The 24,745-nt window shown below is 42.4% G+C and overlaps 1 protein-coding gene and 1 long non-coding RNA gene across 3 annotated transcripts in view; one reads left to right on the forward strand and one right to left on the reverse strand.

Annotated features, from left to right (window-relative positions):
• Positions 1 to 24,745, forward strand: part of NEBL (nebulette) — a 347,130-nt gene that overhangs the window by 9,359 nt on the left and 313,026 nt on the right. The gene's annotated exons all lie outside the window — the stretch shown is intronic.
• LOC135364496 (uncharacterized) lies at positions 967 to 15,232 on the reverse strand. Its single transcript, XR_010411689.1, has 3 exons — positions 15,122 to 15,232; positions 1,760 to 1,848; positions 967 to 1,096 (listed from the first exon to the last, which is right to left on the reverse strand). It is a non-coding gene; the product is annotated as an uncharacterized LOC135364496 (long non-coding RNA).

The following is a 24,745-nucleotide window of genomic DNA, read 5'->3' on the forward strand; positions in this document are numbered from 1 at the left end:
AGTATTTGAGAAAGGGGCGCCTGGGTGGTGCAGTCGGTTAAGCGTCCACCTCTTGGTTTTGGCTCAGGTCATGATCTCAGGGTTGTGAGATTGAGCCCCGGGTTGGGCTCCGAGAGAGTCGCTTAAGATTCTCTCTCCCTCTCCCTCTGCACCGCCCCTCACCCACTCTCTCTCTCTGAAATAAATAAATCTTTAAAAAAGAGTATTTGTGAAAGGCGCCTTCAATGTGTAGTCTCTTTCCGATGATGTATTTATTATGGAATGATGTCAGATAAGAAAAGATTTGGAGATTTGGAAGCACAGCAAATATCTCCTATATCACGGTGAAATGCAAGGTTAATGCAAGATATAGTTGTGTGTGCTTAAACGGATATTGATTATGTGTCAGGGGCCTGTGTAAGGGTGCATTTCGGTATGTCTTCTTTAAGCGTTTGCAGAGGAGTGCTTTACAAAGGAAGAGTGGTTCCTGGGGATGTGAGGAGTGAGAGAGAAGCAGATGTACCCCCAGAAGACACCCTCCTTCTCCAGAGCCCGACACCCCTTCACGCTCCCCCTCGCGAGGAACGGAAAGCTGAATTTCTTTTCCTTTCTGTTTCTGTTCTCCTGTAGTTAGTGTTACTAGGAAGCCCTAGGCTTTTAGCAGTGTGAGAAGTGGGATCTAGAGTAATATTTATGAGCTGAGTGCCCAGAACATTTCACAGGCTTAATAAAAGCATTAATATTGATTCTGAAGTTCTGCTAGTGAATAAAACAATCTGCAGCTTTTCTTGTCGAACCCAGATACGGGGGCATGGGCAGAACCAGAAAACAGGAAGTTGTGAGAAGGACCAGGTTTGAATGGCAAGGACTGTTTATTCCAGCACTGGAAACCCATTATTAATTTTATCGATAGTCATCTGTGCATTTTTCTTTGTGGCGTCCTTGAGGGAGTTACTTTGTGTTCAACTTCTGTTTACTTTTCCACACTCTGTTGACTCATTCCCGTTGAATCCTAGGAGGAGCTAGAAGAAAACTGGCTCGATGTGTGTATTTTTGAATAGCATCAGATCGATAGGTAGACTGGTGGTCTGCTATACTTCTGCTTCAGCTCAGCAGTCTAAAAAGCCATTTAGACAAAAATCTTTGATTTGATTCCCCTGATGCTCATTATCCATCAAAGGCAGGTGCAAGTCAACCGCAGAGAGCTTGGGGAGAGCCGAGGGCCAGAGATCTGGGATGTGGACTTAGATGGTTGCCCACCAGTATTGAATTTGGGCTTTCAATGTGACTTCATTACCCATTAATTGATCAAGAACGTGAACTTGACCAACTCAGGCAATGTCCAACTACACTCAAGAACAGTGTAGTAAGCTCACACATCAGTATACAAAGACATGTCGGATGCACAGACTTATTTTTGATAGTATGTTCGGATGTCTGTGTCATCCTCTCCTGGCTACTCCTGCAACCATCCACCTATTCGCTGGAGCCTTAAGCATCTCTGTCATCTTCCACACCTCCCTCCCCCTCATCCCATCCCTGTATTCATTCCCTCTGTTCTTGCCCGTGCTTGGGCTCTCTTGTCATATTTGGCCAGTGATCTGACCACTGTCACCTAACTGGTCTCCCTGTTCCAGTCTTTCTCTTTTTGAAGGCTTTTCCTGCCACCATACTTAACTTTTGAAACCATGGCTCTGGTGACTTTACTTCCTTACACAGACACCTCTGATGGTTCCCCACTGCCTACCGAAGACAAGATTGGGGGCTTTTCACCACCTACCTTCCCCTGCCCTCCTCCTCTCCAGTCACACTGGGCTGCTTGCCTGATGCCTTCATCAAGTGTCTTCAGCGAAGTCTCAGTGTCCTCATCTGTAAAATGGGTATAGTAATAGACTAGGATTAAGATGTCATTGGAATATCAAAATAATAAGTTGAGCACAGTTTCAGGCACGCAGTAAGGAGTTAATAAAAGATATGATTTTCATTGTTATGAAACTTGACACATGATCTGACCCTTTACTCACGCTGTTTTTATGCCTTCCTGCCCTCCCCTCTTTTAAAGTTACTGTCATCTTTAAGGTACACAGCCTTGACAGCCTTTGTGAAGCCATTGTGAACCTCTCAATCACTGGACTCTCTTTGTGTGTTCATTGTAATAAAAAAAAAGATTTTATTTATTTATTTGTTATTTGGGGGGAGGGGCTGAGGGGGAAGGAGAGGGAGAGTGAGAGAATCTCAAGCCAACTTTTTGCTGAGTGCGGAGCCCCACACGGGGCTTGATCTCACAACCCTGAGATCATGACCTGAACCAAAATCAAGAGTCAGACCCTCAGCCGAATGAGGTATCCATGTGCCCCTCATTGTAGTTTTTATACCTCAATTATATCACTTATCAAAAGGCCTGCCTTGTACTAAAGTTGTATCTGTCTCCCCATTGGAGGCCGTTTCCTGCTGAGAGTGGACCACGGAAGTTCACAGCTTGGGTTGGAGGTGGATTGGGGGTTGGGGAGGTCACGTCAGCTGCAAGAGCTTGACTTCTTAAAGGTATTATTTCTGGCATGTGTTTAAGGAATTGAGAACGGGTGTTGTAATGCTGCAGTGTAGTTCTGCCAGTAACCACCCAGAATTAGTGTCAGCTCCACGAGTTAAGGGTGTGGTCCCCAACAAGACAGATAGCAGCTGCAAGCTTAGAAGTCCCCAGGCCACCCATGCTTCTGGCCAACTGGCTACAAATTTGGGGGCTCCTACAGTTAGCTAGAATGACTCAAAGAACTCAGAAAAGTGCTGTACTTAAGATTATTGTTTTATCATAAAGGATACAAATCTGGACCGGCCAAATGAGCATACACATTGGGCGAGGTGAGGGAGGGTCCTAGACATGGAGTTTTCTTGCCCTTGCCCTGTGCAATCAGGATGTGTCTCCTGGTGGACACATTGATGTGTTCACCATTTAAGAATCTCCACTGAGCTTTGGTGTCCAGCGTTTTTACTGAGGTTTCATTACACAGACCTGATGATTTATTGGCCATGTGTGATTATTCAATCTCTATCCCCCCTCCCCTCCCTGGAGGAGGCCCATTGATATTGCCCGACTCAAAGCCCCAACCCTCTAATCACATGATTTCTGAAGTGGCCAGTCCCATCCTAAGCCAACTTCTTAGCCTAACTCACTAATGGATCAGGGGACTAATGAATAACAAAGATATTTCCAATCACTTGGGAAATTCCAACTATTTAGAGTATGTCCCAGGAAGCGGGGGGGGTGGGGGGGGCGGGGGACAAATGCTGGTCAAAATCTTTATTATACAACAACAGGTGTGCTTCTCAGTATCCTGATCAGATATGCTGTTTGAACGGTTGACACAGTGTTGCTCTCTTACATCATGAACCTTCCTGTCCCATTATGACAAGAATGATGATCTAAAACCCACATATCTATTTAGTCAATCAATAGAAGTTGGGTAAGATTTGTAAACTGTTTGCTGACTGCATAAAGGAGGCCGGTAGGAAGGACTCCTGATATGGCTCTCTAGATTTGGTTTTCATCAATAAGCAAGGCTTCCCAATAACAAGATTACATTTTGGAGAGCAGGATCGTCCCAGTTGCCTTAGTATACTTCAGCACCGACTGTGTGCTCAGTAAATGTCCTTCGGTAGAGCACGTTGCCCAGCTAGCTTTGTTGGGAAGGCGGTGAGGCCCTCTGGCTGGCTGAGCAATACAGCGCAACCACAGGCATCCCTCGCCAACAGACCTGACTCAACAAGAGGGGATAGACTTCTTGCCACGAGGATCCCCATGGTGATCCCAGCTGGAGCTAGCCATGCTTGGACTGATAATATACATGAACAGCAGATACCACTAGAGAGTTTAGGTGAAATATTGAAATTTATTGCTAGATTATTGGTCACTGACACGCAACTGAACAAAAGATGACAGGAATAATGTCTACAGAGGTACTTTGTAAGAATCATGTTGTGACAACTATGTTTTTCAAAGTCTTGGAAGTGGACCCTGTGTTTAGACCATGTGCCTATTCATTTGCATATCCATATTTTTTTTTTTTTTCCTGGAAATAAGTATGACTTACTTGCTGAGACAAAATGTAATCAGGGATGAATGCTTTAATCCCTGATAAATGACGTTTTTTTTTTTTTTTTTTTTTTTTTTATAAATGACGTTTTTACCTTCCCTTATGGAAGAATTTAGTTTTCTTTGGTGACTTTCGTCAGTGCTCTGTCCTTTCTCTAAGATTTCCAGAACTTCAAATGCAACTCATCAAGATCTGGGCTTCTTCCCCCGTCCTTCTACCCCATGCCAGCTCTCTTTCTCTCTCTTTCTCTCTGTTTAAAGTCTTTTCTGTTGCCACTGATGTAGTTCTCTGATTTTCTTAACATTAAGTGAAATTCTATTTAAAAATTTCTAAATGCTTAACGCACATAATAATTAAGGGTTATTCCTGTCAGGAATAGAAACACCATATTAGTACAGTTCTTCCTCAGAGGCTGCTAAAGAAGGAAAATCCTGTTTAGAGGGTTTGCCTCTGTGTTTTTTTTTTTTTAAATGGCAGTTATGTAATGCCAGGTTTAATTGGCCAGGAGTCAGGAAGCTGGTTTATTTGTGCATCTCTTGTGTCCTATGTACCTGAGGGGTGAGTGGTCAGTGAAAGCATCTGTAATTTGTTTATGGGAGCTGTTGCCCAAGAAGTGTCCTGTGTAATGGCAGTTTGACAGATGTTGAAAGAAAAGCATATTGGTTTTTCTTTATACAGTGATGGGTGTATAACAGACACTGAATAAACACATGTGGGTTGGCTTTAAAAGCACATTTATTGTGAATGGGAGCAGACCTTCATTTGACAGAAAGCCTCCTAATGGGCATCCTTCTCTGGTAGGTCAGGAGAGATTGCTACTTGGGATTTAAAAATTAATTCCCTAGCAGGAGAAAAACAGGTGGAAACACAAAAGAAGTACATGAATGGGGGAAGGATCAAGTCATCCTTGGAAGGGACCGACAGAGGAGTGCCCATGACCTCACCCATCCGTGCCAACGCAGAGACACGAAGGGAGGTTCATGAGATCCAGCGATGTCAGCAGTGTGTGTGTGGGGAGAGGCTGATAATGAAATTCTGGCAGCGGGGAGGCTTGCTCTGCTAAAAAAGAAACATGTCTAATAGGTGGATCCATGTATAGAAAGAAAGAATCTTGAAGATGGAAAAATGATGGAGAACATGGGGGTGAGATGAAATGAAGGAGAAAAGGAAGTGGCACCTCTGCGGGCAGATGGGAGGATACAACCGAAGCTTTCTGCACATGTTTACACTTTGGCACAGAGGCAGATACAGTGGGGAAGGGAGGCTTTCATGAGACAGCTGCTGAAAGTTGAAAAGAGAGTATCGGTTGATTTTTTTTTTTTTCTTTGCTTTTGTTTACAGTTTCACTGTTTTCAAGCTGCTTTGGACTTGATGTGGAAAATAAGGAAGGACTGGTTGGTGATGTAGCAGTTGTGAGGACTTTGGAATGGGTGGTCTCTGTTGCCTTGGAGTGAAGGGAGGAGTTGCTGGTCACACCACATGGCCGACTTTAGGAAAGCCTGGTGACCCTGTGTGAGGAGCAAGAGGGGCCGAGTGTGTGCAGGGAGCCCTAGCTCGTGAGAAACTCTGTGAGGCAGGAGCCAATGTACCTGCTGACCACAACGGTCCTTGGCTCGCTGTTGGCCTTTATATGATTTACGGAGGAAAGGAAAGAAGGAAGGAAAAGAAAGGTGGCTCAGTGCGGCAGAAGACTTTGAGAAATAAAGTTCTGATTGAAAATGTGTTATTTCTGTGAGTGAGGAAAGGGGAATGTTTCTTAAAACAGGAACCCAACCCCAAAACCAAAAGCCATGTAGGGCATCTCCTGGGGGCTTTCTGAGCTCTGATTACTACAACACACCTTTTAAAAGATGGAAAACTGAGCATTCCAGAATGCATACAAAATAAGAAGGGGGTCAAGAAAGCTAATGGCTGGGGTTCCTGGGTGGCTCAGTCAGTTAAGCGTCTGACTCTTGGTTTCTGTTCAGGTTGTGATCTCAGGGTTATGAGATCGAGCCCCTCATTGGGCTCCATGCTGGGAGTGAAGCCTGCTTAAGTTAAGATCCTCTCCCTCTCCCTCTGCCTCTCCCGTTCATGCACACTCTCTCTCTAAGATAAATAAATCTTAAAAAAAATGCTAATGGCCAATGTGCTCAATGGCTTGTGAAAAACTCTAAAGACAAGTTTTTTTTTTTTTTTAAGATTTAATTTATTTATTAGGAAAAAAAAGAGAGAGAATGAGCAGGGGGAGGGGCAGAGGGAGAAGCAGACTCCCCATTGAGGGGGGAGCCTGATGTGGGGCTCAATCCTGGCACTTCGGGATCATGACCTGGACTGAAGCAGATGCTTAACTGACTGAACCACCAGGCACCCCTAAAGACAAGTTTTAAACACACTTAGATTCCAAGAAAAAAGATGAACTATGGCTTGGGAAAGACGGAGTGATAATAAAAGATGACAAGGAAGTAAAGTTATTCGGTTCCTAGTTAGCTTTTATCCTTTCAACTGAGAAGAAGCTATTTAAAGCTAGGAAAGTTTCACAAACATCAATAAGAAATTAAATATTAGGAGAGCCAATAGTATGAAGACACCAGGCCATTCAATGCGAAGCTAAGAAATGTTCAAATCTCTAGATCCAGATGAATGGCACCTCAGGGACCTGAGGATCCCCTGGAACAGAAGCTGGTGAACCGTGGCCCTGAACCACAAGAGAGGATGTGGTGGGGGATTAAGGGAACAGGCTCTGGGGCTCCTCGAGGTTACTTACTTCACCTCATTGTGCCTCAGTTCCCCTGTCTGTAAACTGGTGATGCTTTGTCATCTATTCCGTCTGCAAAAGGAGGAGGCTGTGCTCTGTTGCTGATAGCAATAGTACGTACCTTTTCTGGTGACTATAAGGAATAAACAAGATAATCCATGTAAATACCTGACTCAGAATTGATACCATGTAAGTATTAGTTATATTCATTATTTCCCATTCTCTTTGAGAAATAATCTGTAAAAGAGAGCTCTGAGAGTTTTGGAGATGGGAAAATATCCCAAGTTTTAGAAAGTGGAAGAAGAGACAGATTGTAAAAATTGCAGCCTAATAAATCTGACATTAATTCCTGGCAAAATTTTCCTGTGGTAAGTACAGAGATGGTTTGTGAGGAGATCAAAATAAAAAGTCCTCATAGCTTCTGTGTTAGTTTGCCCGGCCTGCTGTGCACAGCACCACGAACTGGGTGGCTTACCTAACAGAAAGAAATGTATTATCTCACAGTTCTGGGGGCTAGAGGTCTGAAATTAAGGTGTCTGTGGATTGGTTTCTTCTGGGGGCTGTGAGGATGGGTCTGTTTCAGGCCTCTCTCCTTGGCTTGTAGATGGCTACCTTCTTCCTGTGTCTTTTCACATCATTTTCCTTCTGTGTGTCCTCTATGTCTGAATTACCCCTTTTTGTAAGGACGGCAATTATACCAGACGAGAGCTCACCCTCATGACCTTGTTTTAACCTGATTCTACTTCCACATAAGGTCACATTCTGAGGTATGGTGGAGGGGGGGGTCAGGCCTTCACCATATCTTTTTTTAGGAGTGGGGCAGGGGAGGGGCACAATTCAACCAACCCATAACAGGTTCACTACCAAAGTCAAGCAAAGCAAAATTAGCCTTATTTTCCCGATGGTGTAGAAGAAGGGAGACATACACACTGTGAACTTTGAATTTTTAAAAAGGCATTCAATACAGTTAATTTTCATAAATGAAACTTATAGTGAGTGTATTCTCTTTCCTCCTCCCCTGCAGGCACTTCGTTTAATCTGCATTTGAATTATGTGGGTCTGTTTCTTCATTTGATGAGTATGTTTTCAAGACCTCACTATTATTTTCGAGGTTTAATAATGATCTCTTCCATCCAGGACCTTTACTTTGTGACATTATATGCATTGTAAGTTTCTGAAACGATTATGGAATTGTTCTCTGATGGATTGATTGTTCCTGCTCATAGGAGAATGGCATTAAAATATTTATAGGGAAATGAATTTGTTTCAAATGGAAAAGGCCAGAAGAAATATAGTTTAAAACGTCATAGAAAATGACACAGTTCTTATCGCTTTATTTTAAAAAAGGGGGAAAATATCTCATGACTGTGACTTAGGCTTTACACAATTGAAAGATTCTGATGTGGAGATTTATAATCGCAATATTCCCACGATTTAGGATTTATATTTCAATTTCAGAATTTAATTATTAATTTTATCATGAAACTTACTCAGATGGCTTTACTTTCTTTTATTATTTTATGAAGTAAGGAAGAATTTTATCTGTGTCTTAAGAGTTAGTTGGGTAGACTTACTTCTGCGGCATTGGCATTTATATGGAAGTGTTAGGCTGCTGAAAGAAATGGTACGTGCTAACGGTGCAGGTGGATCCTGTGATAAGGCTTGTGTTGGTCCTGGTTTGTTTTCAGTGGACACATTCTCCGGTTAGCCTATTCTCTCAGGTGAACTTTAATACCAGATAGAAATCTTACCCACCCATTGGGTTCACGCATACTTTGAAAAATTGTATTTCTCCTCCACCCTTGTGCTCCTGCCCCTGACTTTGAAAACAGATCCCGAACATATGCCTCCTTTTTCCTCCTTATAATCAGATCTTAACTTTGAATGCCTCCAAGTACTATGATGTTTCTGTCTTGAATTAATTTTGTGATAACACTTTGTTCACTTATACATGATTGCTTTTTGCATGGTGCTTATAATGCTATTGACAGGATGCCAGATGGAGATCTCTTTGGACCTTAAAAAAAGGACAAAACTACTTCTCCTCAGTTATACTATGATAACCCTCACTCCTACCCAGCCCCTCAAATAAATGAATGACTCTAGATTATTTTTTTTTCCTATAGTTTCTACTGGTCCTTTCTGTTTTTACCACTTGAGTGGCTGGAAATTCAGCCTTGTGGTATGATGGACATTCTTAACCTCTCTAAAAACCTTTGTCCTCAAATAGAATTTCTGGGATTTCTGCATGAAACTGTAGTGCAGTTACCTGTCTGGCTTTTGAGAGACAGCAAAGGCTGGTGGCTGGGCCCACTCCACCTCTGTCCTCATCATGCCGTGGGGCTTAATCTCTGCATGGGCACTGAGTATGAGAAGAAGAGAAAATGAGTGTTTATAAAGAGCAGGGCACAGCCCTCTATGTGGGAGCAGTAAGGGGCCCCAATGCTGCCTTTCCAAGGTGCGCTCAGTCTGTTTTCTCCTTTCCAGAACTGGGCAGCCTGCTGCCCACTTTTCAGAGGTAGCCATTGTTTGAGCTTGAGCAATGCAGTGATTACCTGGGTTTTGGGTGTGAATTTTAAAGCCAAACAGTTAAAGTTTTACAGGCACAGTCCTCAAGATTTCAGAAGTTCTTGTGTATATTTTTCAAGTTGGAATGCATTTTCAAAATTCCTTATGGTGAACCTATTAAAGAGACTCTTAGCTGTGAAGATTTGTCGTATGATGTTGTTGAGGAAGATGAACATACATTGTCTCTTTAACATTTCAAATAATGTTGAGAGTTGTGCTTTTTTCTTTCATATTCTTTTATATTGTGAGTCTCTAAACACACAGGTGCTGTGGAAGCCCATGAGTGCAGAAGACAGAGGGGAAAATTTAGTGTTATAGCTCATTTATATTAGGACTCACTTTCTAAATTTGACTTTAGTGCTTGCTTTAAAGAATATTTATTTTTTGTGTAGTATTAATGTAAGGCCTTCTGAACTGGGGAATTGTTCTCTTCATCATTAAATCAATGTTTAGTAAACATTTCTCAAAAACTCTGAAGAAGGTGAAGCATTTCCAAAAAACATATATTCATGTGTAGGCTCATTATGAATTTCCTATTTTGCCTGCTCCATTTTATGTGGCCTTATTACATTATGCATCATTTAACAGATACAAATGCAGCCCTGCATTTTACTTTTATGCTGTAAAGACATTTTATTTCTGTGTATACTTATTTCAAGAAGTTAATTGGTAATACATTAGCCTCTGTAACCTTGCTGTATTGTGTAGTCATTAGGAGCCCAAGCTTTGAAGTTAGACATTTCAGTTGGAGCTCTGGACTCCACTTGGAAAATCACTACGTGTCTCCAACCTTAGTTTCCTAATCTGTAAAATGAGGATGCCCCCTGAAGTTGTTGAGAGGGTCACATGAGATAGTGCATGCGAAGTGCCTGACCCATTGTCACTGCACATTTCTGAGCAAGAAGATGCATGGTGTGGGGTAAACAATTTGGGACTAGCAGACTGGAGATCTGGGATTCGAGGCTACAGAAAATCCACAAAGGCTGGAAAGAGAGGTTGAAACCAGGGAGACCCAGACTTTGGTTCTAAGTACATAGGGTGGTGTTGCTTTTCCGCTGGTTATTCTAGTATTCATATTGCTACAAACAAGGAAATGGATACAGGGTTTTTTTTTCCCCTCCCAAAGTCTTGTTTTACTTTAGCAGAATACATAGGAAAAGATTTGTGGTTATTGGCATGCTGGACTAGAACTTGATGCATCTATCTTTATATTTTCTCCAAACAGGAAGTTAAATTACTGTTCTGAGGTTCATGAGTTCAGAGCAGAATTTACGCCTGGAAACAAGTATGTTACCTGATCCACACTTGGCTAGGCTAGTTAAGTGTTTAGATAGAATGATATGTTTTTTTTTTTTTTCTTTCTTTTTTGGCTTTTTCTGTTCTGGATTAATGGTGGATGTTTGTTGACTGTGGATCCCTCTGTCCTTGTAGCCTATGTTGTGAGGTGTAGCCTGGGGGCATTGTGTGGTTTGGGGAATGGAAGTAGGTCAGTCAATGCTCATTGGGTGCCAAGGGAGTTCATAGGATTAGTGGATTTTTTTGAATTTTCAGTATGACACTGGAGTCATAACCAGAAGCTTAGTTTATAACCAGAAGCTTAGTACTGGGGACAAGGGGATGGCCAGATGGAGAACATGAAGGAAGGTCCATCCTGGATTGCACTATCTTGTGATCCCAGGCTCCTTGGAAGCTAAGTGGTTGGGAGTAAAATTGGGCTTGACTCTGCCCGCATTCTTCTCAAGCCCAGTAGGGCTCACTTTACTGTCCCCTTCCTTGAATAGTAGAATTTCAGTCCCTTCTTCTTTTATTCACTGAATGGTGGAATTCATTCATTCATTAATATTGATTGAACATCTACTAGATCAGACAGTGTCCTAAATATTTGGGAATACAGCAGTGAACAAAGCAGACAAAAATCCCTGCCCTCATGGAGTTTCCATTTTAGAGGGAAGAAGCAGACAATATACACAACAGAACCCTAAGTAATATATTGGAAAGTGATAAATACTCTAGTGAAAAATCAAGCAAGGAAGGGAGATAGAGTGTCCTTGGGTCAGGCGGGGGTTGGAGGGTGCCTTGCAACTTAGAAAAAGCTGGTAAGGGAAATGGAGTTCTTATATTTGAACAAAACCTGGGGGAGGTGAGGGAGTGAGCTCTGTGGAGACCCAGACCAAGGCAATAGGAAGGACACACAGAGAACCTGGGGATGTAGGAGAGGCAGGCCAGTCAGGGAGCCGGTGGGGAGTGTGGGCAGAGGAGAGTGGTAGATGAGCTGGAGGGCAGCCAGCTGGGCGGGGGGGGGGGGGGGGCCGCAGAGGGTGGGGGGGAGGAGGCAGTGGAGATGGGGGCTGTGAAGGGCCTTGTAGACCATTATAGCAACTGTGGAGTTGGGGTAGCTGTGAGTGAGAGGGCGCTGCCGGGGGGGTGTTGAGCACAGGAGTGACATGGCATGTGACTTTTTTTTATTATTATTTTTTATTTTTTTATTTTTTTAAAGATTTTATTTATTTATTTGAGAGAGAGAATGAGATAGAGAGCATGAGAGGGGGGAGGGTCAGAGAGAGAGGCAGACTCCCTGCCGAGCAGGGAGCCCGACGTGGGACTCGATCCCGGGACTCTAGGATCATGACCTGAGCCGAAGGCAGTCGCTTAACCAACTGAGCCACCCAGGCGCCTGGCATGTGACTTGTTTTTAACAGGATTACTCTGGCTGCTGTGAAAAGAGTTTACCTACTAGTAGGCCAAAAAAAAGCTTTCTGTGTGTGTGCGCGTGCACGCGTGTGCCAAAGGGACAGTCACGGGGAGGGTGTACTGCTATCACCTTTCGTGTAAAACAAGACTATATTTTGTCATAAGAATGCAGCCCGAGTAATCGTGAGGCCCTGTCCTCGAGGGAGTTTCATCCCGGGTCTGAGGAAAGGGGGCAGTGCAGGGCCATTTCGCCATCATCAGTGACTCGGTACCACTTTTGACTTAAGCAGGGTGGACACATTGTGCACGTGGTTTTACTTCCTGGATGTCATTTACGCCTTGATTGCTTTAGAGGGAACTTGGAAAAAATCCTGTAGAACGACCGAGTCCTGTGGATTTCCCGACAGACAGCCGCCTTCTTTCTCATGCCCTCCCTCATTCCATCCTCTCCTTCCTGCCCCTCTGTGATGATCAGGACTGAGGGCATTGCCCTAACAGACTGTATATTTCTGAGTGGTGGTCGTTAATTTTTCTTGGCTTGGCTGAAGAAACATTCCCGTCACCTCTTTTGAACGTAGAGCACCACCTTGGCGTGAATGAGTTTTGACAACAGAACCTTGTTCTGCAGCTAGAGGTTGGCCCCGTTCCACTCCCTGTTAATTTTCCTGTACAATTAAGGCACCTAGGAAAACATTTGAAGAAAGTTTTCATTTTGTGGGCTAATAATAAATGCCATAAGGTAGTTAGCCAGTCTTTTGGCTTTGGTTGTGATTTTTGCACAAAAGGTGTACAAACAGTAGCTACTACAAAGGTGAATTAGGAGCAGATAATGACTCCGTCTTTTGGACGTCTGAAATACAGAAATAGATTTACACAGATAATTGTTCTGAAGTGTTCACATCTCACTTTTATATTGCCAAATATCCTTGCTAGTTTCGCTTCTTGGCAGTGCAAATGTTTGGAGACATGTTGTATGTTCTCCAGTGTTCATGACTTAGTGTTTCCTCCCCCCCCGCCCCCACATTCTGTAGTTGTGCAGGTTTGTGGATGGAGTCAGTCTGGGGGGACTCAGCCCATCCTTTCGCAGTTTTAATTAGTTGTGAAATATTAGCAGGAAGGCAAAGTTATTTTACATTGAAGTGACTTTTTGGGGGAAGTAGCAGATTAGATTTTATGGTAGCAGCTGTTCTGAGTGGAATTTGTCACAAAGTTGTTGAGAAGTGAATGCTTCCAATACCCTGATATAAATCCTTAGTTTAAAAAAAGTACACGCTGCGAATAAATGAGGGTGTTGAAATAGAGAACAATATTTTTGTAAATATGTTTTAAAACCTAAGCTCTGGTGTTTGTGTTTTTTTTTTTTTTTTTTTGTTAACATCACAGCCTCAGTCTTTCAAAAACAATGATTGCTCTGATTTTGTAATGGGAGTCTTTGTTTAGTTTAGAAGTCAATAATGATATGCTACAAAAGAAAACATAACCTAGTAGGGAGGCTCCCTAATGGCGAGCACACTGGAGAAGGAATTTGAGAAGGAACAGGACTTTTGAACATGTCGCTCCTCTTCCTGGAGCACCGCCTTCCTCTCCCCTACCTCCCACCATGAAACTTCAGCTCCTTGATGACTTTTCCTCGCTTAGCCCTCAGCTCTCAACAGGGATGCCTTCCCTGACTTGGCTCGTTCTTTCTACTGTCAACTCTTAGAAGCCTTATGTAGTTCTTCTTCTTCTTCACCAAGAGAAAAAAAAAAAGACACTGTGCACTTATGGTATACTTATCTGAATAATTCCTTATTCTGTGAACTCCATGAGAGAAGGGAGAGTTTCCTTATTATTTTTTTTATGATGGTGTCATCTCTGCCTACATACAGTGTGTGACACACTGATAAATATTTGTTCAGTGAAGGAGTCCGTATATGAGTTGAGTTTGGGCGGCCATAGGAAGGCTGGTACAAAGATTTAGGCCTATGGCCTCATATTCAAATGACTCGGGGGGCCGGGCAGCCATCGTAAATGAGTGGAGTGGACTTTTGAAGTCCCCTGAGATGTGCTGGGCAAACCAGATAGAATGTCTGGGGAGGGGGCCTGCTGAGGGGATGCTCTCCTCCCTCCTTCCGTGGCGGCTCATTCTTTTCACCACAGGGATGTAGGCTTGGACCGTGGCAAATTTAGAAGGACTCCCTGGGCAGATGGGTTAGGGTGGGGTAGACTTAAACAGTAGGAAGAATGGGGAAGGAAGGCTGCCTGAGGGTATGGAGTGCCAGGAAGGTTTTTGAGCAGAGGCGAGAGATTGTCAGATTAGGAAGTGTTTAGGAAGAAAATTTTGGCAGTGTGGGAAGTCTTCAAGTATATCAGGAGACTCGTAGGTTCTGAGGCTAGTGTCGTAGTCCACGCCAGAGCTAAATGAGGCTGGGCTCTGGGAGGAGTGTGGTGGTAGAACCAATAGTTTACTGTCTGGGAGCATTTTTGCAAATACAGAGACAGACGTGTATCAGAAAAATAAATTTCTGAAAATTATACCACTCTTCATCAACATCTTTCTAGAAACAACAGAAATGGCGACTGGAAAAGCAGAGCATGAGGTCAGGTCGGATTGCTGTGGGTTGAGGACTGAGTGGGAGGTGAGAAAGGAACACCAGTGAGAGAGACTCCTCTTCTGAGAGGTTTTTCAAAAATAGGAAGAAAAGAAACTGGAGCAGAAGCCGGGGCAGAGGAAAATGCCAGAAGGATCCAAGGGGATGGATTTCCTGTGCCAGTGAGGGTCCCTTCTTCTGAGACCCTGAGAGCACAGTGGGGTGGGGAAGACATCCAGCCTCTGAGGTGGGAGTAGCCAGCAGATGCCAAGGTCTTGCCAGGTGGCAGAGGACACATACGCTCAATGAGGATTGTACGTGAGGCTGGGGCTTTGCTTTGGGGAAGATGTGTGTAGGACCTAGTGCTAAAATGCATTAGCATTTCCGCTTTTATCACAGTTTTTATTAACCGGTGCTAAAGAAATACTCTTGGAAATATTGGGGGAAATCATCCCTTGCTTTTTCCTTCTGACTTGAAAACTCACCAGAAACCTCAGACGCCTCCTGAAATCTTGAACAGAAGCAGCCTCAAAATGATGCCATGGAGGATATTTAGGACCTGTGGAAATCCAGAAGCCATTGCTCTTCTGTGTGGGATCCTTCTTTGACTAAAAGTCCAAGGCTGATCTCACAGAGCTTTGGTAATCAGCTGCACCTGAAGCGGGTCTGAAAAGAATAGATTGGTAATAGAGTATTATGAAATATAATGTAATATAAAAATATAAGTATAATATTATGAAGGAAAATATGATGAAACTACTATAGACATTCAGTAATATCTTTGGAATCAGGGAATACTTTAAGTTTGCTACCACTTTCTCAGTTAAAAAAATTTTTTACTTTCCCAGGCCATTGCTGTTTTCCCATCAGGCTCAGGTCTTTTCAGAGTTTCTCAGAATAAGTCAACAAATCTATTTCAGATGTGTTTGTTACTAAGCAACGGTTGCTAAGAGCGTCTGTAATTAAGATGAAAGTTCCAAGGTAACTATGCCCAAACAGCCCCATTTTCAGCATTTTCTGATAAGGCGACCATAGGGTGAATAAAAGTGAAAGAAGACTATTTCAGCGAGAGCACCGTGCCTGACATTTCTGAATGTGTTTGCTGTCCTCTAGCTCATCTGGGAGAGAGAGTTTGTGTTTTACAAATCAGCTAGTAGTTTTTCCTCACGCGTCGGACGCGCATGGTCCTCATGTGAACAGGTGATGCCCGTTGGAGGCAGGGCCCCCACACGGCCGTGGCGCGGTGGCCACGTGGTCCCAGGCGCCCGCAGTCTGACGTGGCTGGTAAGAGGGATGACCAGAGGGAGCCCCACGTGAGCTCAGCGGCCTCTGCAGCTATGACTGACCTAGATTAAGCAGCAATGAAGGCATGTTCTGCACTCTGTTAAACAGTGCACAGTGTCTTTTTTTTTTTTTTTTTTTCTCTTGGTGATTTGTAAAGGAAGGCTCATTGCAGGCGCTTCACAAATTTCCTCTTTCCCTTCCCACTCCATTCTGTTCCAGGGGCGAGGGGAGGAGGATGGGGTTTCCATGACAACCTGTGGTTGAGTGACCTCCTTTTAGACCTGTTGTTAGATGCCCAATGGGCCCCAGTAGAGGTGCAGAGAGCCAAGCCTCACCTAGTGGGAGGCTTTGTGGTAAAAGAGGAATCAGTCTGTCCCCCAGTCAACAAGCAATTGCTGAGTGACCCTCCAGTTGCCTATAAACTTGGCGCTCCTCTTTGGGGTTTGCTTACAGGTTGGCCTCACTGCAAAGCAGAGTGACCGTCGGCCACGAAAGAGTGCTGACCAATAATACCTTAGGTTTATGATCTTGGGTAAGTCATAACCACCTTGAACTTTAATTTCCTCATCCTTATGCTGGGGACAGTAATATCTGCTTGGCTCATATGGTAGGGTTGCCATAAGAATTAGATGAGACAGGATATGAAAGTGCTAGGACATGTGTATATACATTCATTCATTCAGCAAATATTTACTAAGTGATTCCTATATGCCAGGCACTGTTCTAGTTTCACAATATATTCCATGTCAGAGGAAATAAATAGATCTGCTCAATTCTTTTTAGTGTCCGTTTAATATCCCATAGTTTAGGTGTTCCATAATTCATTTAACCATCTTCCAATTAAGTGAACAGTGCTGCACTGAACATCTTTAGATGTATATTTTTGGCATATGTGAGAATATTTCTCTAGGAGAGTATCGTAAGAGATGTTGCCAGATCAAAAGCAGGCATATTTAATATTTTGTTGGATACTACCAAATTCCGTCTGAAAGGCAATGACAACCTTCCTGCCTGGAATATCTGTAATACCCATTTCCCCATACCCTTGCTAATATGCTCTTTTAAGTTTTACCGATCTGTTGGATGAAAAATATCTAATGGTTGTGTTATTTTCAGTTCCTTGATTTATTAAGGAGCATCTTTTCATCTTTGTTGGCCATTTTTACTTCTGTGATTAGTCGTTTTAACGCCTTCTTTATCTACTGGGAGATGTATCTTTTGCTTAGTAATTTGAAAGGGTGTTTTATATATTTAAAACCTATCTGATTTTACTTACTTTTCCATTGAGATGACAGGGGCAAAGTTAAGTGCTGTATATATCACAGAGGAGTAAGACGCATATGAAGTTAAATATGATGGGACTTGATTAGAAACCAGGCTTCTCCTAGTCCATTCTGCTTTTATTTGAGCACAAAGGATTATTTGGGAGGCTCAGCAGGCCAAGGAGGGTGGGTTACCTCAGTGGGGCAGTTGGATGGCTGGAAGCAGCAAGAGGGAGGGCATTGGGTTACCGAAGGGAGCCAGGACTGAACACAAGCTTCTCCAAACGCCTATGGCTCTTTCAGCCCATCCTGCAGGAGCTACCTAATCCTGGGAAAAAGGAAAGGTAACTGAAGGGTGGAAGGATGGAGGGCTGATGACCCTGGCTTTGTTCCTTAGGGGGCGGGACCAAAGGCAAAGGAGCGAGAGGGACAGCCTCTGTAGGGGGCGGCCTTCCCTCCTTGCAGAGCATATGTAACTGTTGCAGCTGCCTCTGTGCTGGGGAGACCAGAGGATGTTCCTATTCTTAATAATCACAAGAGAAACAGAACAAAGATCCTCTTCTTATTTGAGTTTTCTACAGTACCTCCTTTGAATAATCGTAACTTTTTTTCTGATTGAATAGTTACCATTTCCTTTTCTGTGTAAAAGAGTAAACTATGATATAAAGTTTTTCTGAAATGGCCTTATTTTAGGCTTTCTTTTCATCCTTATTCTGATCTGGCTTGTTGTATATGTTCAATGGGGCTAAATCCTAGGATGGAAATTCTAGATTTTTTTTTTCAAGGCTGGAAGCAACTTTAGGGGCCATCTGGTTTAATTCACTTATCAAACAGGTAGGGAAGCCAAGATTTTGGGAAGTGGGGTGGTTTGTTTAAAAGATTACCCAGTTGGGGCACCTGGGTGGCTCAGTCGGTTAAGCATCTGACTCTTGGTTTCCCCTCAGGTCATGATCTCACAGTCGTAGGTCATGTGATCCAGCCCCTCGGTGAGCTCTGCACTCAGCAGTGAGTCTGCTTGAGATTCTCTCTCTCCCTCTCCCCTTGCTCCACCCCCACTCATGCTCTTTCTTTCTCTCTCTCAAATAAAAATAAATAAATCTTAAAAAAAAAAAAAGTGAATAAGTCTTCCAGACTTAGGGAGGGTCTTCCAGATTAAGGACTAGTATTAGGGACTCTTCTATTTTATTAGGACTTCTGGTTGTGCCATTTAACATCTTTCTGACATTTGCCTAGTTTCCCCACCAGATTTCTTACCTTAAAAATGAGGCTGATTGTATTTATTTCATCAAATTGTTGTACTAAGTATTTAATAAAGCACTTCTCGTGTTTGAATTTTAACCTCCATGTCTGCATGGTTTTGAAAGCCCCTCCTTTCTCATTTCTCAGCATCCATTATGCATATATCATGTGCTTAGTCAACACTTACTGAATTAACACAAGGTTAAGGTAATTGTTATATATTTCTATGCTTCAGTCTCACACATACGTGTGCACACACACACAAACACACACACAACCTTAGTCTCACATTCTTCAACGTATAACCACTTCAGGGTTGTATAGTGTGTCTCCTGGTTTCAGACATGAGAATATTTGAAGTATTCAGAGTGAAACAATTCTCCCATGACTTTAAAGAATTTAGAGAAGGGGATACCACAAGTTCCTTACACGTTCAATTTTGATTTTTGATAACTGATCCTGTTAGAAAATGTGTTTGTCTGTTTTAGTTTCTGTTTCACAGGCTGCTGTTGATTCCTGTTTTCTCTTCTGTAGTGAGTGCTCTGTTCTGCCCCTTGGCTGAGCAGATTTCCCCTGGAGTGAGAGGTCGGCAGTCTGTTGTCCTGCAGCATGCCCTCAGAGTAAGGTGAGCGGGAATCTGCAGGGTTACAGAGTGCAGGGTGGCTCAGGTCATGCTAATAGATAGGGCTGGTGTAACCCGGGTTGAAGCCATATTTGGTTGGTCTGCCTGGTCATGGTCTCAGGATAGGGCTGGGTACATTTGAAGTCAGGTATCTGTGTATTGGGAGCACCACCCACAGGGAATGCTTAGGAATGATGGGTTATGTTACCAAGGAGAAAGCTAAGACAACTGCTATTCCTACAAGTTTCCCCACTGAATAAGCTCTTTTGTCCTGTTACAAAGAGTGATTCACAACTCCTTAGTGCCATCCTGGCTGGGATTGAGATGTGGATACCAGGGGTGGGAACTGCCTTCTACCTAGAAGCATTTGGTTTTAGATCAAGAGAGAGATTTTCCAGGGCGCCTGGGTGGCTCAGTCGTTAAGCGTCTGCCTTCGGCTCAGATCATGATCCCAGGGTCCTGGGATCGAGTCCCACATTGGGCTCCCTGCTCAGCGGGAAGCCTGCTTCTCCCTCTCCCACTCTCCCTGCTTGTGTTCCTGCTCTTGTTATCTCTGTCTCTGTCAAATAAATAAATAAAATCTTTAAAAAAAAAAAAAAGAGAGATTTTCCAGAAGATGGGTTATGTGGAAGGGGGCAGGGAGGCCGGGGGTAATGATCCCGAATATCAGCTCCTTTGCTTGGTGAGACCTTGGGGCAGGCATTTGCAGTGGGCATTGGACACTCTGGGTGTCAGAGCTGTCATCTGAACTGACTTTGGGTTCAAGGTAGAGGAAAGCTTAATATCCTTTAAGTCATCTTTTCTTTAATTTTCAGACTTTTCCTAAGAACGGGAAGGTTTCCTCTTGTCCATTTGATTCAGTCCTCCTCTGCTCTCTGAGATTTATTTTTCCTGCTTTTAATCATCTTTTTGTACTTCTCGGTCAGTGGGTGATTTTTGATGTTCGAGGGTGGTGTTTTTTTTGAACTGTTACTTTAATATTAGTTTTTCTTGAACTTTCGTTTTGACATAATACTGGATGCATAGAACAGTTGCACCACTTTTGCAAAGAATTCCTGTATACATTTCACCAGGATTCTCCAAATGACATTTTGATACATTTGTTTTTTTCTGTTTCTCTTTTTCTTTTCTCCCTGAACCACTGAGATAAGTGTAGACACAATGTCTCTTTGTCCCTAAATACTTAACTGTGTGTTTCCTGAAAACAAAGGAATTCTCTTACATAAATATCCTCCCATTTTCAAAATTGGGAAATTAACATTAATACCATAGTACTATCTAATCTACAGACCTGATTCAGATTTTCCCAGTTTAAACAATAATGTCATCTTTAGTAAAAGAAAATCCCAGATCATGCACTTTATTGAACTGTCAGGTCCCTTTGGTCTTCTTTAATTTGGAATAATTCTTCTTCCTTTGTGCATGCGTGTGTGTGTGTGCGTGTGTGTGTGAAAGTGACATTTTTGAGGACTTTTCTTCTTTCTTTTTTTGTAGTAATGCCCCTTATTTTACATTTCATATCTCCTATGATTAGATTCGGTTGTGCATTTTTGGCAGAACCAAAATTAATATTACTTTTAAATGAATATTAATTTTAATTAATATTAATTTAATTATTTTTAATTTTAATTAATATTCATTTACTAAAGAAAAAAATAGACTTATTTTTATTTTTATTTTATGCTTTTATTTTACTTAAAATACTTGTTATTCTATATATGAATCTTGTAAGTCATATATAAAATAAGAACAGTTTTTGGGTGTTTGCTTTAAATAATGGTGAATAAATTCAAGTTGGATGGGCTAACTTCCCATTAATTCATTTAGCTTATGAGTGAATTCACATTTCCTTCAATATTTAAATTAGCATTTGTGAATTAATATATCTGATCTTCTTTTTAGTCACTTCAGATGCCTATTAACACAAACCGAAAGTTCTTAGGAAAAAATACCTTAATTTCTTAAATCTTATAAATTCAGAAGTTAAACTTATAAATACAGAGAATTTCTCATTCTCCTTACCATTCTAATATCATTTGAGAACACCCATATTTTCACCTTTTAGTCAATGACAAGTCTAAAATCTATTACAATCTGGCACATTCTCAAAGATGTCAGATTCTCAAACATTCCATTACAGCTTAATACCTAATGTATAAAGATTATTCTGAACTTAACGCAAGACTATTAATACTATGACTTTCATTAACTTTGGTATCTCTATATTTTATTCCAGATCTTATCCAAGGCACATGCTCACTGTGGGAAAAAGAGGTATATGAGGTAGGCTGAGGTGGCTGTGCTAACTGTTGAGGTGACTGGGCCACCCTACAGTTGTTTATCTGGCAGAGATTTGGGGTTGCAGAGGCATATGTCCAGGTTCTTTTTGAACTGCCAGTAAGTCCATTTTATAATCACTATGACAACAGGAGGCTAAGCCCTTTATGGTTGCTATGACAACAAAGAGCAGTCTACACCCTTCAGATGTGATGGATTTTCAACCTTGATCTCCTGGGTTGATATCCTTATGTCCTTCTTTCATCTGACTTAGGTAGACATATGTTGCAGCTGGTTTCCTCCCCTGCTTGATTACATTTTGCATTTCTTCAGCTCTTGGCAACATTAAATAGTCATTTTACTCCATCTGATTGTATTTTGCATTTCTATTCAAATCTTTGGCCACAAGTCTAAATAAAGCTTCATGTTAATGAAAATGTCTTTCTCTAATTTCTCCATGTTACTTTGAATTATAGCCTTGAGAGCTTGGCTTAGATTCCCAGAAAGAGTTCCACTAATGCAATGTAACTTGGTGATGAGGATTCCTACGCAAGCCACTGTTCCTAAGATCTGAGAACTCTGTGTATGTATTGTAACTAGAGAAAACAAAGTGTGTTCTCCTTTGAATTCTGTGATTGGCTCGCTTTTGAACAGACTTGAAGGCTTAATCACAGTTGAATATACTCAAGTAGGAATAAATCCTGTATAAGACTATCATGAAGTCACGGATAACAGCTACTATTTATTATGAGTGCTATTTACTTTTGGTAATTTAATTTCATTTTGCTTACTTACAGTGTTTGGGATAATAGTGGTCACTGTTTTCTTGGCAAGAATTCTGTCCCATTATTACCTTTTCTGATTCTCTAACTTGTCATCCTTGTGTTTTTGTCATCACCTGTAGTTGCCTCTGGTCTGCCTCATCTCCTCCTCTGACATCCTGTTGAATCCTGAGCTCTCTTTTGGTTTTTCTATAATCTATGCATTGCTTATATTCACTATGGTTTTTTTTTTTTTTTTTTTTTTGGTAAACCTTGTAATTATGGTAAAGGCATACTTGACGGCCCATTTATTTTATTTTATTTTTTTTAAAGATTTTATTTATTTGAGAGAGAGAATGAGAGAGAGCACATGAGAGGGGGGAGGGTCAGAGGGAGAAGCAGACTCCCTGCTGAGCAGGGAGCCCAATGCGGGACTCGATCCCGGGACTCCAGGATCATGACCTGAGCCGAAGGCAGTCGCTTAACCAACTGAGCCACCCAGGCGTCCCCAGCCCATTTATTTTAAAGATCTCTTTGTCTCCTGGAGGAGCCTTTCAATTTTATGTTCTGGGTCACCACATGTTTAGCTTGTTAGGAACCCAAAGGCCATCAACTCTCCCTACCGTAGAGGGTCATTTCTTGTATGTGTCCTCTTCTTGGTCTTGGAAATGCCAAGCAGAAAATGACACATATTGTAGGTGTTTAGTGTGAGTTGGGACAGTGCCATCAATTGTCCCAGGGATGCAGGACTGTCTTGGCTTCTACTGTTGCAAGAAGCCAATTTGATGCTCCTTCCAACCTTCCCTTTCTGGTATAGTCATGACTACCCTGTAGGCAGGGGGGCCTGGCAAAGAAGAGCTGACTACTGACCACTAGAAATCCCAATACCCATTGTATCATTCCCACCATGCTCAGCTGCTCTCCACATACTCATTCATGCTTTTGCTTAGGCGGTGCCACATCCAGGAGGTGGCCAACTAGGCAGCAGCCTCTGTGACCATACTTTTGAATGGATTTCAAAGGCTGAAAAGCCAGGGGGAAATTAGCAGCAATAGTCATGGTGCACTCAGACACTATACAGGATCATTTGGTAAACTGAACTAGTTTTTCCCCTCATTTTGTCGAGTTGTAAATGAACACCAAGCCTCTATGAATAATTAAGCATGAAGACTAAGCACATAAGGACAGTTTTGTGTAGTTGAAAACAGCAAAGTTGTTTGGACGAATATTTACTATTTGCATACTCTTGAAACGCAAATAATAATTATTTGTGGAGTACTAGATGCCAGATACTTTGAAAAAATTGTGTCATTGAATTCTAACAACCTTCTGAGATAAGTCTTCTAATTATCTCCTGTTTTACAAGCAAGAGGTTACATCTGTTGGGAAGAAAGAACTGGCCAACTGCAGAGAGCTGATGGGGGTAGGGTGGGCCCTGAGGACACAGGACTGTCAGTGCTGAAACCAAGACCATCCTAGGCAAACAGGGGTTTGGGCTACCACTTGCACAGAAGCCCTCATTGTGCAGACCCATCAAGAACTCTGCTTCACACGACGTGGATGGAACTGGAGGGTGTTATGCTGAGCAAAGTAAGTCAATCAGAGAAAGACATGTATCATATGACCTCACTGATATGAGGAATTCTTAATCTCAGGAAACAAACTGAGGGTTGCTGGAGTGGTGGGGGATGGGAGGGATGGGGTGGCTGGGTGATAGACACTGGGGAGGGTATGTGCTATGGTGAGCGCTGTGAATTGTGCAAGACTGTTGAATCACAGATCTATACCTATGAAACAAGTAATACATTATATGTTAAGAATAAGAAAAAAAAGAAAAGAAGAAGATAGCAGGAGGGGAAGAATGAAGGGGGGAAATCGGAGGGGGAGACGAACCATGAGAGACGATGGACTCTGAAAAACAAACTGAGGGTTCTAGAGGGGAGGGGGTGGGGGATGGGTTAGCCTGGTGATGGGTATTAAAGAGGGCACATTCTGCATGGAGCACTGGGTGTTATGCACAAACAATGAATCATGGAACACTACATCAAAAACTAATGATGTAATGTATGGTGATCAACATAACAATAAAAAATTAAAAAAAAAAGAAAAGAACTCTGCTTTGCACTCAGAAGGGTTTGCCATGGTGTCTCAGGCCAGGTGAATAGCCTGGCAGGTACTATCTCTATGTCAGTTGGAGTTGTTCGTTTTCCTTAGTGGAGAAGCCCTCTGTGGTGTAAATTTTTTGGCTCTTTAGGCTCATTTCTTGTAGCTGTAGGAGGCTGAAGGCAGGTAGCCTCACCTGGCCTGAGAAATAACTTCTCAGTGCCTTATTTTGTCAAGTATTATTATGCCAAGAATCATTGCCGGTTTTTTCCTCTCTCTCCTTCTCCATGGAGGCTGTAACTAGTGTGTGGGTTAATGGAGGGTGGAAAAATTAGATCTTAAAACAGCCCTTTGAGAGGTTAAGGATGAGAAAACACCAGAGAAAGGGGTTTAGGGAGGTTGGGGGAGGATGAGCTGTCCTGTTGGCAGAGGCCCTGTGGCCTCACCTCACCCAGGGATTCTCCTCTTTTATTAGCTTCCTGAATTCAGTTTGGACAAGGGAGATGTGTTTTTTTGAGTGAGGAATGTCCCGAGGGTGGAGCTCAGGCTGCTTTGCTCTCA

Source organism: Mirounga angustirostris, unplaced genomic scaffold (assembly GCF_029215605.1).
Source record: "Mirounga angustirostris isolate CCGP_5_RB_7025 unplaced genomic scaffold, mMirAng1.0.hap1 SCAF_5, whole genome shotgun sequence".
NCBI classification, from domain to species: Eukaryota; Metazoa; Chordata; class Mammalia; order Carnivora; family Phocidae; genus Mirounga; species Mirounga angustirostris.